At 27.6% G+C, this 20,207-nt stretch overlaps 1 protein-coding gene across 2 annotated transcripts in view; it reads left to right on the top strand.

Moving 5' to 3' along the window:
• LOC129981331 (uncharacterized) overlaps nt 1-20,207 on the top strand; it is a 73,153-nt gene that overhangs the window by 7,758 nt on the left and 45,188 nt on the right. Inside the window, exon 1 of one of the 2 annotated variants that reach the window (XM_056092123.1) lies at nt 7,055-7,274. The exons of the other annotated variant lie outside the window; for it this stretch is intronic. The gene's annotated coding sequence lies outside the window, so the exon portion shown is untranslated. Of the gene's footprint in view, nt 1-7,054; nt 7,275-20,207 lie in introns of those variants that run through there. 2 annotated transcript variants of the gene reach the window in all.

Raw genomic sequence — 20,207 nt, 5'->3', positions numbered from 1 at the left:
ATGCAATGTTTATTAATCCCACAAGTGAAGATAAAGAGCGTGTACCAGAACATGCTGTAAATGACAGCTTTAAGTTGATTATAACTTCTGATTTAAGGTGGAGTACATAAATATAAGCCATTTGTACTTTCCAACCTATTGTGAAGGAAAAATTAATTAATGTACTCCTCCAAATGGCAATGGAAATCTGTAAGGCATTGTTCTAATCAGTTTAAATTGTGGTTAAGCCAGATAACCAGAAGCTGTTAGCAGAAAATTTCAAATACTAGCTAGTTTGAATAGTCTGATTAAATTTGTCTTCTCAAGACATTGGCTCTTATTGCGTACAATTCTAAGATTTTATGCATAATAAAGCATAAAAACCAAGGCTCAAATATTAATTTCTAAATCTTCAGAAATAATTACATTCTTTTATTCGTAAGAAAGCTTTAAATGATGAAAAGAAGTATGTTTTAAATTGTTTAATAAATGTACTTTAGAAAGCATAATGAGGTCTAAATATTTATTCAATTTCTCAGTACTACTATTACTCATATTTAGTAAAATAATCTCTACACATCGACATTTTAAACAAACGGAAAAAGCCCACTCTTCTGCAGCTAAAATTAATTAGAATTATTAAGTTTTAAATGTCACTGTTTCTGGAAATATTAGACAATTTCAATAACGGCCTCAAGATCCTACAATCAATGGAGGGCTTTTTTTTTTGGAAGCATCTGATGATTGACTTAAACTAATGTATCTCGAAACTCTATGGGTCGCGGTGGCCTGGTGGTAAGGTGTCGGCCCGTGAGCCGTAGGGTTTCAGGATCGAGACCCGATTCCACCGAAGAACATCGTGTAAGGGGGTCTGTTGCACGTTAAATCAGTCAGGGACAAACGTCCTCCAGCTGGTTTGGTGTGGGGAAGGGAGTGCCACCTCAGGTGTCGTCCTCGTCATCTGACGCGGTTCAAAATTACGAGGTCCGTCCCAAAATGGCTCTAGTGTTGCTTTACAATGGGACGTTAATATAACTAAACTAAACCAAACTTTGTAACTCTTTTATAACTGTCAGTTTAGAATAAAACTTCTTTATTTAAAATATTAATGGGCCTGGAACATTTTATTAAGTATGACTAGGGAAACGGTATAAAAATTTAGACTTCCTAATTTTTTAGCTGTACATTTATCACCTGAAATAACAAATAATAAACATTCTTTACAAAACTTGATTTCATCGATAGTAAATACGATATATATTTATAATAGTTTAGAAACTAACTATTAGAGTGGACATCCTGCATAATCGGATTGTTGATTTAACAGCCTTCATTTAATATTTCAGAAAAAAAAACAAATTTTTAAAGTGAATGTACCAAACCTGTTTATTATCAAAAAATTGGAAAAAAATTATTCGTGTGTCATAATTATACTTTAACAATTCTGCATTTATTAATAAGTTTTTTTTTTTTTAATTATAGAACTAAATGAAAAAAAAATGTCTTTATTAAACTGACATCATGCAAAAGTTATTTTTTCTTTAAATTTTAAGATGACAAAGAATCATTTTTATGCATGATAGTTTCCGAAGTAAAAAGTAGAAAACATTGAAAGTGCAATGTCATATAAAGCAACTATAAAAAACTAGTCATGGAAACGACGCATCTGTATACTTAAAGCTCTTTTTGTGGATGGTAGTTGACGATTTTTGTTTTTATTTTTAACATTTAAAGGTACAATGTGAAATTATTTATTTATTTATTTGCTAAAACTAATAGATATACCCGCCAATGCTCGAGATTAAAATACTTTCATACTTTATATTTTAGATATCAAAACTACTTTTAAGTAAAATATTATAATAAACCATATTGCTTTATCGCTAGAAGCTTTTTCTAAACTGAACAGAAAATCTCAATTAAATTAGACGATTTTTAAATTCACGGAAATTCCTTATTTCATAATTTTTCTCGTAAGCTATAAATATTTGTTATTCAATTTTTTTCATAACTACTGAAGGTTTGAATAAATGTTTTATGATTAATCGTTAATTAATTAAATAGTTTTTCATCAATAAAAATCAATGAAATAAATCAAATCAATAATTTGTATGAATTAATAATCGCCTGCTATAGAATTTTTCTTTTAGAATTATTTCAGAATCCTGCCAATTTATTTTGGCAACAGTTCCTTGTGTGTATTCTGTCATTTTCAATAAGAGATATTGTTATAAACTGTATACAAAAATAATTTTTAAAAGTTTAAAGAAGAGGGAAACTAATTGTAGAATGATAATAAATGTTGCTAAAACGTTTAAAAAAGTAAACGTAGAGTATTTCAAAGTCTTACCGTTGCATAAACAACGGATTATCTACAAATTACTTTATTTCATAATCGTTTGCATCTATTTAATTAATTATTAAAAGTATTTAAAACTGAAGGAAAATTTGCACGAAAAGGAAATTGTTTTATTGAAAAGAAAAAATTCTGAATTTATAATAGATGCATTAAAGTATTTCGAGTGGGATAATTTTCTTTGACATTACAGTAGAAAAGAGGTAAAATTTTGGTTAGTTTCTAATTAATTAAATTTTTAACTTTTTCAATTTAAAAAAATAGGCAATGGTTTTTTTTTCTTCTCTCGAATAATGAGTGTTGAAAATCTCATTAAATTCAGCCCAGTTGTATGGAAGTGAAATTGCCCCTGAATCTACATGTATATACTGCTGCAATACCTTTTATTTATATGAAGATTTGGGAATTGTAATTTCCTGTTTATTTCATTTCCTTCGTTTTCAACAGACGAGAAAAAAATATTTTTTTTTCTCCGAATTTCTGAAGTCATTTGTTTTTTAACCCATTAATATCGCTTACAATAGAAAAGAACAATACAAAGTTCGTATACCATGAAACTGTTAAAAGCCATTATCTTGCAATGTATTATTATGCATTTCCAGCAGACAGCTAAATTGATTACCTTGTTGTAAAACATAAGTAAATTGGTTCATAATAACAGCAGGTAAATGCATTTAAAACTGAGTTGCGAAATTAATTGCTTGTCATCTGATATGCGAATTCAAAATTTCAGCCCGATTGTTTCATTTCTTGAGGAATCAGGTCACCAGCAACTGCATATAATAGGTTTACTTTTAGTTAATATTTATTGCTAAGATGACTTTAGGAATAGTCTTAAAATGTTTTCTTCAAATGTCTAAAGTCATTAAAATTGATTGTTGGTCCAGATAAATCCAAGTAATATGTAGGTTAAGCAAACATGAAAGTTATGTGTGTCTTACATTTTTGTTTGCACCTTAGTTCCTTGTCCTACTTCTTCAAGAAGGGTTATCTGTTACATGTTTAGTACTATAAATAATATTTAATGAGAATACATCCGCGAAGAATCCTAGATATATATTTTTTAAAACAATAAGATACTTGCATATCATAAACGAACATACTCTGCTATCTGAACCAAAGCTCCTAAATTTTATTTTTAAAAAAACTTAATAGTACTTTGGTGTTTTATTAAAAAAAGACATGTAGCACACAGAGAGAGAGAGAGACAAAAAAAAAAGATGAATGTTTGTTTAAATATCGTTTTTTTAAATCTGAGTTTTTGGTCGAATAAATTGAAATTTAGCATACATGTTCCTCAAGACAAAAAGTGAATTAAAATATAAATTTAAAAAACTATTTTGATGTTTTTCAGCTTACAGCTAGGATTAAAAATTATCTGGAATATTTCCTTTAAAATACACCTACTGTAAATATCGTTTGCAAATTTTTATCAAATAGTTTTTACAACTTCAATAAAATCTGGCCACAGTCAGGAATTTATTTCAATTTATAGTCTAAAAATAAAATTGTTTGTTAACGCTGTAAGAATTTCATTCTACTGGTTTTCCGAAATGTAAAATGTTTTGATCAAAAAACGAGTATTATTATTTTTTTTTTCGCAATACACTTTCTGCTACAAAAGCATTTCAAATGTTACTAAAAGCTTTTAAAGATGACTGTTTATTAAAAACATAATTCATTATTATAAAATATTTAAAGATGGTAGAGATTCTGTTGCAGATAATCACGACGTGGTAGACCATCCACTTTGATTAACTGTTGAGGTATAGATAAAATTAAAGAATTTGTTATCGTCGTTTGACAAAGAGAGGCATTATTGAACAAGAGCTTATAGCCTTTGATACCCGTTTTTTCTTTACTTTTCAAAACAGTATATACTGAACTCAGAACCTCTTGGATTCTTTGTTATTTGAATGGGTGTACACGGAAAGATTTATTGAGAAAAAAACAAGTTAAAGATTACATTCAATACATGACATATAATATATAATACACAATATAAAACTATAGAAAAATAGTGAGTTTGGGGAAGAAAATTAGTTCATAGAATTTGATGTAGAGTTTAATTGTTTTGGAGAAGGGCTTAAATTGGGTATATCAATGACACAAATAATTATGGATTTGGGGAAATTAGATCTTTATTATCTTGAAGAAACTGAAAAAGATTCTGGTTGTTCCTATCAAGCAACTTTAAAAGATCATTTAGGGTTGTGTTGCATCACTTCTCAAATTATATAAATTTGTTCAAAAAAAAAAAAAAAAAACGTGCCCAAATATATTTTCTCAACACGATGGCTTTCTAACACACATTACTACTGGTGATTAAAGTTGAATATATGTTTTTGTACATAAGCTTATAAACAATGAAGTGATTGGCATTTGAAAGGTGAATTTGACTAAAAAGACTACCTCAAGGTCACTTAAAAATCTTTAATTGATATGATATTGTGATTTATGAATTCCTATCAATAGGCATAGTCATTAAAAATCATTGACGGCGTCCTGGCCTAGGGGTAGCGCGTCATCCTCGTGATCTGGGATTTCCCGGTTCGAGTACTGGTTCAGTGATGGTTGTTCTTCATCCTGTGTTCTAATTTTGAGGTGTGTGAAAGAGCCTCCCTGTAAAAAGGAGTTGTGCAAGGGAGTGTGTGAGTAGTCATTTTCATATGAGCTAGAAGTCTGACTTCTGCCCTCGGGTGCTCAGGGTTTTAACCCTCAGAAGCTACTTCACCTCCTTTCCGTGATAACCCGGACACGACATCATAATCATTATTTCAAAGTTTTCTTTCGTTTTCATGAAGCAATTCGTCGAAAACATAATGAAAACTGATACGAAAATTCATTGGTTTTGGGATGCCATAATTTGACTTCTCACATTACAATTACTTGAGATTTCATCCAAATGCTCAATAAATACTGCTTTATAAGCTCTATATTCACCTGATATGGCACCGTGTGACTTTATCTTATTTCCAAATTTGAAACTGTCTCTTTATGGTTATCGTTTGAGTCCATCAATTCGATAAACAAAATCCGCTTTGAACCCTAAAGTAGGACAAAATAATTTATTTGATGACAGAAAAAAAGCACTGACAGAAGAGATAAAGTCTATTGGAGGAGATTGCTATGGAGCAGATGAAATGAATTTTGACTAATAAATTAATAGCGTTTGCTTTATGCCATCATTCCGCATCTTTTAAATCATAGTTATTTTTTCTGAAAATATTATCTCACAAAAAATGAATCTTACACTATCTTCAAACTCAAAACATTTTAATACTATCGATTTAATTTCCGTTCTGGTTTTTCATAAATTTTAATAATTTTAAGAATTTAATTTCGTATAATATTTGCAATAATTTTTTTATTGTTATAATTAAATCAATACTTATTTCATTACTTTCTCGTGTAGAAAATCGTAATGTTAAAACGATTTACCTTTGTGGTTTACAAGATAATAAAGCAGATATTCCAGGCATAGATGCTGGTCACCAAACGCGGTTAGTATTGATATAAATTTTAAAATATACAAATTCTCGAATAATCATTAGTCCTTACAAAATGATATAAATTTGCATGATCTCAAAATTACATATTTATTTGATTTGTTTCATCTTTATAAAGAATCTTTTAACTCAATCGCTGATTTACTAGAGTTTTTAATTTTGTACGCTTGCCTATTTCCGATAATAATAAAATATTTTGATATTTTCAGAAATAAATTATCAATCGATTAATTTGTATTTAGTTTTTATATCAGCGTGGAAAATCCAAAAGTGTTTAAACTTACATTATGCTTTTAGCCATTTTTTTTCTTAGTACCTAATCTATATTTTCAATCAACACTTCTTAATATATTAATCATTTTTATTTCCTCATTATCAAATTTAATAGTTTTACGGTTTTTTTCATGACGTAAATATGGCGTCATTCATATAAAGTTTTGATTTCTAACATACTTAAGATATTCGGAGAAAAAAAGTTTGCTTATAAAAGTTGAGCATAATTATTTGTTTAAATTATGATCAATAGAATACTTAGCTTATCTTACGTTTTGCGCGCTGAAATCAACTGAGACTAGTTTTTTAAAAAACATTTTTGATTGCAATCATTGATTGCAATTTTGATTACACTAGTAGTGTTTTTTTAATATCTATTTTAGAGGGTTTTACGTCTGCAACTAAATGAATAAATTCATTACTAATACGATATTTTACTTCGTAACATTACGGATAAAAAGAACGATGTTATCGATGACTTTTCAATTGCGCTTTATTTATTTTTCTTCTCCTTTTTTAATTATATGACGACCATTTTATTTTCAAGCTTCAATGGATCATTAAAAAAACAAGATTACAGAATAAAATGAATTTATTATCAAAAGTTTGATACAAACATGGTTTATTTTCAGCATAAAATTCAGTCATTTCTCATGTCGGTGTTCCAGGTTTTCGAACCTTTCTTAGAAGATCGCTATTGCTAGGGATATAAAATGGGCCTTAATTAGCCTCATGAGTCTCTTTGAATTTTCTTTTAAGGAAAGAATATGAATCAGGAATGACTAAACTTGTCTTCAAAATCACAATCTCACCGTCTAGAATTTCAGCATTTCCCCATTTCTTTCGGGCGCTTTGATAACTCTTTGTACAAGTTGTTCCGTTACGATAGTCTTATGCTCTTGTTTTCTTATTATAGAGAAGGCGCCTTAGAGCCGAATGATTTTTCTCTGCTTCCATATTTGAAGAACGAGCTAGGATGCCAAAATAATAATTCCAAACTAATGAGGAGATTCAAAGGAATGTTACTGCCTATCTCACAACACAAGCAGCAAAGTTCTTCGAAAAGGGTATAGGAAACCTGGTCCACCAATGTGATAAATACCTGAATTTTCATGGGGATTATGTCGAGAAATAACCACGCTTATACCTATCAATTGGTAATACATTCATTTTGTCCTCTACTCTTGCCTTTTTTTATAGCCCACTGGGACTTGAAAATATATGGTTCTTATATTTAATTAAATTAATCTCCTGTTTTGAAAGCTACAAGAGGATTATTTCGTGAAGAATATCTTTATTTATAGATACATAGATAATAGATAGGAGATTATGAGGGTGGCATCTGAAATAGTCACCAAATTACCGTGGAAAACCTAGGAAGAGCGTTGGATGCCGAAGGTCCAAGCAGTGAATAATAATTGGTGGAATAGGATTTCGAACACTCTACTTTTCTTTTCAAATCCGACATTCTGATGACCGATCTATTAAATGTACTGTGAATATTTATAAATAATTAAGTTCATAAAGGAAGTAAAATTTTGATTTTTTTACTGTATTTAAAAATAAGTGCACATAAAGTGTGTCAAATATATATATATATATATATATATATATATATATATATATATATATATATATATATATATATATATATATATATATATATATATATATATATATATATATATATATATATATATATATATATATATAACTTATTCTGTCAAATATCTGAAAAAATGGCAGTTAATGGTTAATGTCAATTCCATTTGAAAAATTGAATAACTCGGAAAATATTTCATTCAACTGCTGTTAATCAGTTTCTCTCTTCATCTCATGAGTTATAATTTATAAATTATATTTTTATAACAATGAATTTTATCTTATTCACTTTTTATACCATGGGATAATGGAGTTTCTGCCCTGGTTAACCTTCTCTCCAATCCTATTCGGAACGAATCTCGGGGAAAATAAGTTTTCTCATTTTGTCTATTTATTGCAGTGCCTTTATTGGCAGTAGTGGTGTAACGCCGTGACGGATACGGTTGCCTAGGAAACAAGGCAGCTGGAGCGTATCTGAAAGATACGAATCTTTGGAAAGAAAGTGTATTTTTCTTTCTTTTCTTTTCCTACGGTTACAGAAGGAACGAAATGATGCAGAACAATTATTACAACAGCCTTAAGTCCTCATGACCTTGCAGTTCAGATGGATGTATCTATAGAAACTGATTTGCTAGATGTGTTTGCAATTAAATAATGTAAGAACTAATAACTTTTTCTGTTGCTCTTGAAAAAAAAAAAAGGATGTTTTTATACTTCATAAAGTAGGATATTAGGCTTGAAGATGCAATCAAACAATTGACATTCGTAAAGAACTTGTTATTTAAATATAAGCATAAAATATTGACCTTGTGTATGGAATAAGAAATGCCGAATGTGTGTTTACTCTGTTCTAACCTATTTGCTGATATAATTACATCGATTAAGGATAGTTTTGAATATTTTCAAAACTATTTCTGCAAGTATATGAAGTCAACTGATATCTAGATTGCCGAAAATATGCCTTGTCTTGCTACTTTGATTTCTGACTTTTTGTTTGTAATTGAGAATGGACATGTTGTACTTTTAAAGTTCTTTTTGACATTCATTATGCAGTTTATTTAGGTAATATAATTTCTCACATAGCTAATAGAACATACATTCCTAAGAAATGCTATTTGTGATTATTTCATACTTTCTTTAAAAATATAAAATGCAGGAGAATTATTAACAAATCCATTATAAGACTAATGAATCAAAGTCTTACAGATGCTGAAGATGAAGATAGATATAGGTTTTTATAATTGAAGTATCGCATCGTTGGTTCTATCTTCAACAAAAATCCATTAAATATATGGTTGTCTTGATTTAAACTGTGATAATTGGTCAAATTGTTTCACATTAGTTTAGTGCGGAAATTCGAGGATGGATCTTGGCTTTTGTATCGCTCTTGGTCAATATAAAGGTCATAAGCTGTATCAAAATGCAATGCACTAAATCGAACAATCCTTTTAAAGATCGGTTGGTAGATTTTTGGAGTGTGGCTTCGCTTGTTATTAAAAATCATTCCATATTACTATTCCTTTTTACTTGAAATATTACTTTTCTTCATTAGTTAACATAAATTCTTTTAAATTTTAAATATGATATATGAATAAGCAGATGAAGGAGTAGAAGTCAAATTAAGATATTAAAAAATATTTTAAATTTCTACTTCTACATAAATTCTCAATGGTCGTCCCAGCATTGGAACTAAGATTCTAGTATTTTTTCCCAGTAGAAGAAAAAAAGTTAAATAGCCTTCAAAATGTCATAAAAACTATGATTCTTTTCAATAAGTATTTTTACTGAAATGCAACTCAGTTAAAAATATTACAACTCTACGCAGTAAAGTGTTTTGCTAACTTACTAGTACGACAAGAATAAAAACGACAATAATGAGAATTTATATACTTCCATGTCACAGCATTTTCTAGAATAGTTTGAACATAAGCAATTCCGAATCATGTGAAAAGGTATAGTCTATAGGGATATTAAGAAAATGACGAGCTAAAAAATTAGCTTAAAGTAGAAATTTTATCAGTAATAAAAATTGAATATTAATTTGTTGCTAATAAGAGAAAACAGAAGAACATGGTTTCCAAAAATTGTGAAATGTTGAAATAAAAAATATTGTGTTATTGTGAATTATATCTCTTATGATAAAGATTTTTAATGATAACGATTTTAAAAATAACGTTTACAAATTTAATCCAAAACAGTACAAATTATTTTCGTAGATTTATATTGGTGCTCTTATTTTGCAAGAAATAAAAGAATGGATTTTATTTCCTTTGCAAAAAGAAAAAAAAATGTTATTTGAAAATTACATAAGATATGCACAGGTTTTGCAACAAGCAAACAAATGGACTTTTTTTTCTTTCTTTTCAAGGACAAAAACGTTGTTACTTGAAAGTTACATAAACTTTGGAGTTCAAGATTTAGAATAAAATGTCAGACTTGAATGTATGATCAGAAATGTTGCCATCAAACAACTTTTTTTGGATATATTTAAATGTCATGAAAAGATGAGAGAGATTGTTTCCAAGGCAAGGGACAATTATAAGAAAATGAGTGCAAAAATATTACATGTTGTTTGAAGGACATTTATCTTTATTGCCTTCGTTAATATCATGTTTAGAATTTATATCTCTACAATCAATTATTATTTTGATTATTTTACATTCATTTGCAGTCACATTTATCATTTTCACACATTTTTTTCGCGCTGTGTTACCTGATTAATTCTGTTATTATTCCCTGCTGATTCATAAACACAAATTTATTCTGTTAATGTTCTTTCTTTTTCTTATATATCTCATCATTATTTCGAATTCGTGATATAATGATAGCAAAAATATTTCTTTCATCATTATAGCTACTAATTTACTAATTATAGCAACCAGAAGGGATTATAGATTATAGTGCTGTAACTATTGTTATTTCATACAACATCAAAGTTTCAAATCTTTTTTCTATAGTGTTAATCTATCTTAACAGCCTTAAATATAATAAAATAATATATAAATTGACAAAAATAACAAAAACTAGCTGTTTTAAACTATCAGATTGTTCGCTCAGATTAATGGCTTTTTAAACGATTAATATGGTTAAGTTATACGAATTATTCATCTAGCGACGGTTAAGCCTAATTTAGCGCTTGTTGAACTTTCTGTTTGACGTCTGTTTATTTATTTCTTTTACATTTTGTTTCGTATGACTTAATGGATCACTGAATCAAATGCATTTGTAAGAACATTCAAAGAAGCAACCCGAAACGTTCGTATAACGATTTATTTACATTTCAGTGTTGCCATTCAGCAATCAGTAACAAGAACGATTTCTGTACCATATACAGTATGTTAGCATTTTATATGTATACATTTTTGATATCGGTATATTTGTCTGAAAAATGTCGAATAAAATTATTGAAAATAAACAAGAAGGTTTTTATAATTAAACTAAACTCAGAATTTTAAAAAATAATCTTGCTTTAAATTCGTAGAGAGGAAAATTATTTAATACTTCTTTTGAATTAGAAAGAAAATATTTATATAAAGTTCAATAGATTATTTAAATAAAACTACATAAATGAAATATTTATTATTTGATATTAAAAGTAAGAATTTTTTTTGGTTCATAATAGGTAAAGAATGCTTTTTTGTGCGCGAATTTCATCTTTAATGAAAAATTTGTGCCATAATATTCTTGCTGATCGAGCCGACAATTATTAAAACACATTAGTATGGATGGTAAAAATACTGTTACTGTAAGTCTGAGTACATAGAGGCTGAATTTGGTAAAAAAATTTTACGCCGGCAAAGAGCAACTATGATTGCATCTTTTGCTGTAAACGCCCGAGGATATATCTTGCACTACATCTATCAATACTCAGCTAATTTTATCGTTTGGTCCAGTGTTTGACTTACTCATATTTATTAACTTGAATTAATTACAATGAATATATAGTTTTAAAACATCTCTATCAAGGGCGTATGTCTTGAAATGAGACAACGAATCCAGGAAATTTAATGATTTACAGGAAAGATAGAGAGAGAAAGAGTGGAAAACAAAAGGGATAGGAATCATAGATTACGTTTTGAACGAATCCCGTTTCTCTTATCTTTAAAAGTAAGTCATGCTCGAGGAATTCTATATTCTTACTCAGGAACATAAATTTTGTCAGTAACTTTCTTTTTTAAAGATTTACTTCCTTGAATTTTTTTTTAATGACAAATGATCTTGCAATCTGTGTATCCGTATTTGTCATTACTTTAAACGAGGTCCTGAATACAAGCTGAGTTACGTATTTTTGAAATATTCGCCCTGTTTTACTTTCTCGTATACGTAATATAGAAGAGATGTAGTAATCGTCAAAAAATTAGAACTCGAGATTTTGACGAATCATCGCAGTTCGAAAAACATATTTTTGGAAAGTGTCCGTCTGTTCTTTGTCTGTGGTAGAGATAACTCAAAACAGCTAGACGGTTGAAATTTGGTATACGGTCTTTATACCACAATTACAGATTTCTATCAAATTTTGAGCAAAAGTCTTTCAAGGGAAGTCTGTCTACCCTGCCGTTAGAATATCAATTAACTCGATAATTACCAAACGATGAGAGCTAGATAGATAAAATTCGGTACATATATTTAACATTTATATTGTAGGAGCTTATCAAATTTTGAGCTACACCCAAGACGAAGTTGACTATCTGGCGATCTGTTCATTGAGATATGCGGTAAAGCTGAATGATCTACTCTCTAAAAAAGCCAGTATGACTAATACGCGTCACATTACGAGCATCAAATGCGTAAGGAAGTAACGTCAGTGGGGGCCTGGGGGCCTTTAATCAGTTAACACTACAGGTATTGTACTAATAGAACAATAGAGAATTTATTTTTTACAAAGCAATTTCTCATTATTATGTTTAAAATTTGAAAAACAAGTTATTAGAACTTTACAATGTACATTTAGTATAAATGTTAAAAGATGATGCATTACATCCAGAAGAGCAACCATCACAAAAAAATACACAGTCATAACTGAAATAATGAAGTACTTGGGGCATAAGTAGCTGTGTCTTGAAATGATGAATTGGAACAATAATTGAAAAAAATGAAAGAAAACTTTTGAAACATATTTTATGGTAAAAATTAAAAAAAAATGCTCAAGTGTTACGATTGGTCATACTAACAGCAGCTGGAACTACATAAAACCTGCCAAAAGATCTTCATCAAACAGAATGAATCGGACAATTGCATAAACAAAAAAGAAAAAAAGGTGCCACAGAACATGACGCAGCTGATTTTTATCCTAAATACTAATACGAGATTCCCAAATATTTAGAATTAAACATCAAAATATCATTCAAACGAGATGGTACGAAAAAAAAAGCAATTTTCATTGTGAAAAAAAAAAAACTGCAATATAGTTAGCAAATTTAAGTATTTTTTTATATTTTAAATAAGAAAATTTAAAAAATATTGCATAATATGCTATTATTTGCATATCTTAATAATGTACCAGTAATTGTAAAGTTAAAAAAAGAAACTGAATCCCTGCGAAAACGATTTTCATTTCAACTTTTCATATAAATAGGATTAAAAAATAAGTATTGATTGAGTTTATTATTATTATGATCAGGAGGAAAATGTTTTAAAAATACAAAGTTTCAAGTCTAATCGTTTTGTTGCCAAATCTAATCGTCTGGTTGCCATATATGATAAGTAATTTTTGAGGTTAATGTTTATATATCTCTTTACAGATAAAAATACGATGAAACGTTTTTTAAAATTAGTATAACATGAATAGACGACAATTGCACAGTTAAACTTTATCAACAGGAATAATGTTTTGAACTGTCAAAAATTTTAAGTTTGAAATTTTAATGATTCAAAACAAAACTAAAATCATGAAATTTGTATCATTCAAACACAATTGCATAAAAATGTTGTTGGAATTCAATAGAAAAAGAACATTAATGCGTAGTTTGGTATGCAATTAGAAACGACGACAAAAATTATATTCAATCCAAAACGAATAAATGAAACTTAAAAAGAAGTTATCTCATTGCATTATTTTTCTTATTTTTATAAAGAAATTACTGAATCGTTTTTTCGATACTTATTTTTTTGACAAAGATAAAAAAACCTTGAAGTAGATACGATTTTTATAATTCATTTTACCTTGAGTTGTCAAAAGAAATACAATTCTTCTAAGTCGTGCACTTCCAAAAAAAAAAAAAAAAGCTAATCGTAATCTGATTCTCAAATTAACTTTAATGAAAAACTCAAGGATAAGAAATAATAAAACGTGTTTTTAGTAATAGTAATAGCTGATGATTTTTCTTCAAAATATGATGTTTGATGCTCTTTTGGACCATTGAACTAGAACTTCCAAATTTAACATAAATATATTTTGGGTTATAAAAATGGGCATTCAGAATAATTTATTCGATATTTTTAATAAATTAGAACAATTTTTAGGCTTTTTTGGTGTAGTTTCTGAGAATATTATCACATAATAATGATAATACAAAGCCAGTTTTTAAAAACCCGTTTTTATTAGTGTATTAAAAAATACATTTTTTTAGTCTGATTATTTCTACTTTTTGTCTTTGATTTTGAATTTATTTATATAAATATTAGGGAATTTTGGTATCAGTTTTTCCCAAATTCACTACAAAGTGACGCTACCCATATGGATTAAAAATTATATTAAAGTTGATTCCGTTCTAAAAATTCTAAAATAGATTATTGTTATCAAAAATATACAAAATTTTATAGCACAGCATATTATGAGGAGTGTGAAGTTGATTGCAAACTTACATCTTATAAAAGTACAACAACCGAAATTAGATAAAAGAATATATGAAATGAAAATAATAAAATCATTTTTTAAAAATAGTGTAATAAAAAGTAGTAATGTTTTATTTTATTCATTTCTTGCTTTTTAAACTTTATAATTCATTATAAATATTATCGAATCTGGAAATCAATTTTTAAAAATCAATTTCACTCTTGATACTACTTGTATGAAATCGAACTTTAATTGAATTAACTGAGAAATAAATTCTGAAAATATTAAAATAAAGTTTGTCATCTAGAATACACAGAAGTACAAAATTTAAAACCTTAGAATATCTGAAGTCAATGAAGTAAATTTTTCCTTTAGTAAAAAGAAAATATTTGAGTTATTTGAAAGTGAATAAGATTTAATGTCATTTTATAATTAAAAAATTCTTATTAATAAAACCCTATTTAATTTTAGTGTAATTTTTTCCTCGATATTTACAGTTTTAAAAAAATAAGTTTAAATATAATTTGTAATTTATTTATCGTTATATTGAAATTCAAATGATTTTCATAATTTCTTCGAATATTTCATCGCATATTTTTTCTACCGCTTTAATTTAATTTAATAATTTTGTTTATTTCCTGTAGTGCGTTTATGTTTTGGATTAAATATCAGATATTTGAATATATCAGATATTTCAACATTTCAACATAAAAAGTTACTTTGACTGAACACAAATCTTCTATTTTCGTCATTGTGCAAAGGTTACTAAGCAAATAAAAAAAAGCTTGTCAAGAATTTTTTACCATATGAATTGTTCTTTGTATTTTATAATAATTCGCATGGTAAAAAAAAACCTATATAATAAAAAAAACACGTATTTTGTTAAACATTTCTCACAAAATTATATATTTTTACTTATTGCATTTATTTATTCACATGTAAATCTTTTGGTAATTTTTATTAATGTCAATAAATAACATTTGATTACACGATATAAAGAATCGAACAATTTTGACCAAATCTTATGAGTTACAATCGTATGAATAATAGTATAAAACAATCGGAGGGAGTATAGCAAGTTTTGAGGCTCCCCAATTTAAACTAAAGAGTAAATTATCAATGAGAAAAAAATATTTTTATATATAATCACTGGCAAATTTTAAATTGTTGAAAGTTTGGCAATTTTTAAACTGGGATTTAATTTTACTTTAAAATTCTTCTTTTGAAAACAGCATGGATAAAAAGAGCTGCATCACATAAAACCTCAAGCTATTTGGAGCATTATATTTTTAGAAAAACTCGAATTCTTTTTATCTTGAATAAGGTAGTTTAAATAAGTATCAAGATTATTCTTAAATTTAAATTTTTCGCTTTTAGAGAAGATCAGCATTCTGTGTAGTATTTCATTTTGTATTCTTGTAATACAACATAGTGAAACGCCCTTTATGTTTTTATTCTAAATTTCAAACCAATGGTCAAAAAACGCCTAAACTCGTTTTCTCATCAGATAGCAAATTTCGTGAAATAGTACAAGGGCACATATTTTTCGTCGAACGAAGTTACATAATTCATAGTATTATACAACTAACAATGAACATATTATAAACATTATTCATAAGAATATTACATAATCAACTTTCTTGATAGTTTAGGTTAAAACTGTACCCGCTTGAATATAAAATATATTGATTAAAAATTGTTAATATTTGCATGATGTTGGTAAATTGGGAAAAAATTTGAAATTATAGCAAAAAATATACAAATAAAAAATTATATTAAACTTATGGTATGTATTGAAATTTGACCTGTATTTCCATAATTTAAAATATTATTGATGCATATAAATTACTTAAGTTATTTTGCTGAAATGGTTTTTTTAAAAAATATTTAACAAGCATTTTTTTTTTTTTTTTTGCTTGTGAATTAACAGAGTTTTATAGAAATGCATTGTAAAATGAGATGACATTCTAGATTCTATTGCATTAATAATTAAAAAAGAAACGAAACACAACATTTAATATAAAACAAAAAAAAATCAAAAACAATATGGAGCTTCATATGAAAGCATTTGAGAATATTTACAATAAAATAGTAAAAAAATAATTAATTATGGCAAGAAATCGCAATATAAATAATCAGTTTATGTGCCACAGGTAATCATAATTAAATAGAAAAAACTTGAAATTTGGTTAAATTTTTTAACGAATCATAATACATATAAAATCATCACAGCTTTTCAGTAAAAAAGAAAAACCGATAAATTTGGTTTCCTTTTGATTTATAGTTTCATTTATGAAAGAGTTCTTAAATGTAAAAATATTAAAATTATAAATATTAATAAATTTATTAATTAAAAGTTAGCAATTTAAAAGGTAGAAATAATAAATTTTACAATTTAAAAAAATTAACTCTGAATATTCATAAATCATAGTCGTTTTCTTATTTATTTATTTTGCTTTCATTTTATATATTTGGAGCTGAAATATTTTAGCCATCAATTCCTGCCTTTTTGCAATCAATTTTATATGTAAAATGTTTCTTTCTAAAACGAGTAAAACCTTACCATTTTATATATTTAAAGATGGGATTCTCCACCGTACCGTCTGCCGAAAGAAATGTTTAGGATTCTTGCCAATCAAAAGATTTGTTTTTATATAATTATTTAATATTAAAACAGGAACTTCACAGAAAAATTATTTAAGGAATCCACGAGAAGAATTTTTCTTCTCTCTTAATATGTTCCTTTGCTATTATATAAACTTATATCGAATAAAAATGCCACGTCAAATGAATATAATAAAATAAAAATAGTTTATTCTGCTTTAGAAATGCATGTAAATTAGCAATAATAAATTTCAATTTTAACAGCAATTTTCAATTATGAAAAAAGTTTATTTGAAGATAAAACCAAAGTAGAATTTTGGAGAATTATCTCCCCAAAACTTAACCCCATATGGTCTAAATAAATACATCCCACCCCCCTCCACATTAGATCTTGGGCAAGGCGGTAAAAATCATGATCATATTTCTATTTTCAGTGTCACGCACATGAGCGCCTTGTGCTTCATAATATGGTAAAGAAAATCGAAAATGAATTTTATACGCCATTCTCTCAAACAATAGAAAACAAAATTTGATAAAAATTTTAATAACAAAATAACATGCGAAATTTCACTTATCTAATTCTTTGCATTTTTGAAATATCGCTTTACATGCATATAAATGCACAAACTGAAAAATGATCAAAATGCAGATGGATATGGTTTGAAATTTTATAAAGGTCTGCAATTATGACCTTAAAATTGTGTACCAAATTTAATATATCTAGCACTTACTTATATTTATCTTTTTGTACTTATCGTATTATTTTGCACTCGGATTACACAGAGAAATTTCCAGAGAATAGAATATGTTAAAAATTTGGTAGAAATTTACAGATTTGAAGATCTTATTCACAAATAGTAATAATTTAAAGGGTTTTTTTAAAGCTCAGTTTGATCTGAAATGTGGCGATTCATCAAAATCTGCGATTAATTAAGTTTTTTATAATTATCTTTCCTGATTGTGTATTTCAAATATATAAAAAAAAAATGAAAAAAGCATGCAAATCTAAAATGCAAGCTTAAAAATGAAATAATATATCATACCAACAAAAAACTGTTCAGTATTGGTAGCTTCCTTTGAAAAAGCAACATTTGATATAAGAAAAAACAATAAGTTGATGTCGAGAATATGGTTGGTATACACATATATTTTTGAGTTTGATATATTACATCTTGTCGAGATACAATATTTAATAGACATTGCATTAACCGTTACAATCAACTTTACCTCAAGGCTGAGTATTACTAGATGTAGCGTAAGACGTTGCCTCAGGCATTTTCAACATAAAATGCAATAGCAAATGTTCCTTTTCGATATTAAAAAAAAATGTTCACCAAAATGTCTTTGGTCTCCATGTTTTCCGAGGTTTAATTAACAGTGCTGCAATTTTATAAATTAGATTTTTCTTCAAAATAATTATCAGTTTGTGATTATAACGAATACACATTCAAAAGAAATAATTTTCAAGAAATGAAATACTCATAAAAAGTACCTTTTATCCATCAGAAATCTTTTATTCAAAGACAAATATAAGATATTTCAGTACTGTACGATGACTTATATTCATTTTTTCTAGTTCCTAACAAAAGTAATTTACCTATTAGCTGTCATCATTAGCTGTCAGGATTTTGGAATTTTATGTACACCGCTCGACTTCAAAAATACATTTTGGTTGCATAACAGTATAGTTTAATTCTCTCTGTCTCTCTGTCTCTCTCTCTCTCTCTCTCTCTATATATATATATATATATATATGTGTGTATATATATATATTGTATGCAGCAAAAAGTGTGTTTTTTGTATTTCATTTCTTTACAACAAGCGAACAAATTTAAAATTCGTCTGTAAGTTGAATGGTGCAGAACTGCCATATTTGAAGCACTGTATTTTTGGTTTCGTTCTATACATTATAATGAAATACCGTACATAAATATATAATTTAGAGGTTATAGTAATGACCTATTACTTGATCAGCCTTTTGATTTTTATTGAAATGATTTTATGGGTCATTTTATTAACGATACCTTTTTTCAAAAATATCAAATATTTTCAAAACAAAACATAATTGGGGAAATATAATTATACCATTATGCAACTTTTTGTGCATGCATATAACTTATCCAAACCATAAATTTCAAAAAATAAATTTGGAAATTAATGGGTTAAGATAAAGTTAAACAATAGTATGCTTCTTTTCCACGTTAATAAGAGCTGGTTTAAAAATTTGGGTTTGGATTAACTTTATATTTTAGAGTTATACGAAAACTATGTGGAAACGGCGGGTTTTCAACACGGCAAACTAAAGACTTAATTAAGAAAATGTTATTAGAGTGGTCCTTTCGTAATTTCAACCATGTTTGTTTGACACCTGAATCCAAGTCCTGATTTTCAAAATTCCATATCACACCATGGTGAGGGCATTCGATCCGTGATGAAAGATTTAATTTACATTAGATCCACATATACGGCCAGTCTTTAGTGGGATTGGGATTAAATGTCAAGATTTTCTTCGGCTCTAGACAGCAGAGAAAAAAACTTAGTCGAATTATAATTTTTCCGATTTAGTTTTTCCCCAAATATTAATTTGTATTTCTCAAAATACTCTATGTCTTTAATCAAAATTTCACCAAAAATTTCATCATTATTATTTAATAAATATCTAACTTAATAACATGTTTTCATATTCCTTCCATGACGTCAATATGACGCCATTCAAGCAAAGTTCTAATTTCCGTTTCATCTAAGCTATTCGAAGAAAAAAAAAAAACCCGCGCGTAAAAACACGGAGCAGAGTTATTTGTTTAGCTTAATATCGATCAGATAATGTAACGTATGTCTCTTTATTTCCGTTAAAACCAAGAATGCAGCTTGCTACAGCTTCTTAAAAATATTTTTGATTGCGATAATTCATTTGTGAAAGTGAAACAAAAATTCTATTGTGATATAATAGACGACATCTATGCTTTATCCATTTTTGAAATATACCGTATTGAAGGAATTACAATTGAAATGAATGATAACTATAACTGAAGACGTTTTTTACTTTTTTGGCGAGAAAAGAAAATCCAGTTTTGAATTACAATTCGAATTTGCTTAATATTCCCAATAA

Source organism: Argiope bruennichi, chromosome 8 (genome assembly GCF_947563725.1).
Source record: "Argiope bruennichi chromosome 8, qqArgBrue1.1, whole genome shotgun sequence".
In the NCBI taxonomy this organism is placed as follows: Eukaryota; Metazoa; Arthropoda; class Arachnida; order Araneae; family Araneidae; genus Argiope; species Argiope bruennichi.
Note: the sequence above shows the minus strand (reverse complement) of the source record. Positions and strands in the feature narration are given on the sequence as shown.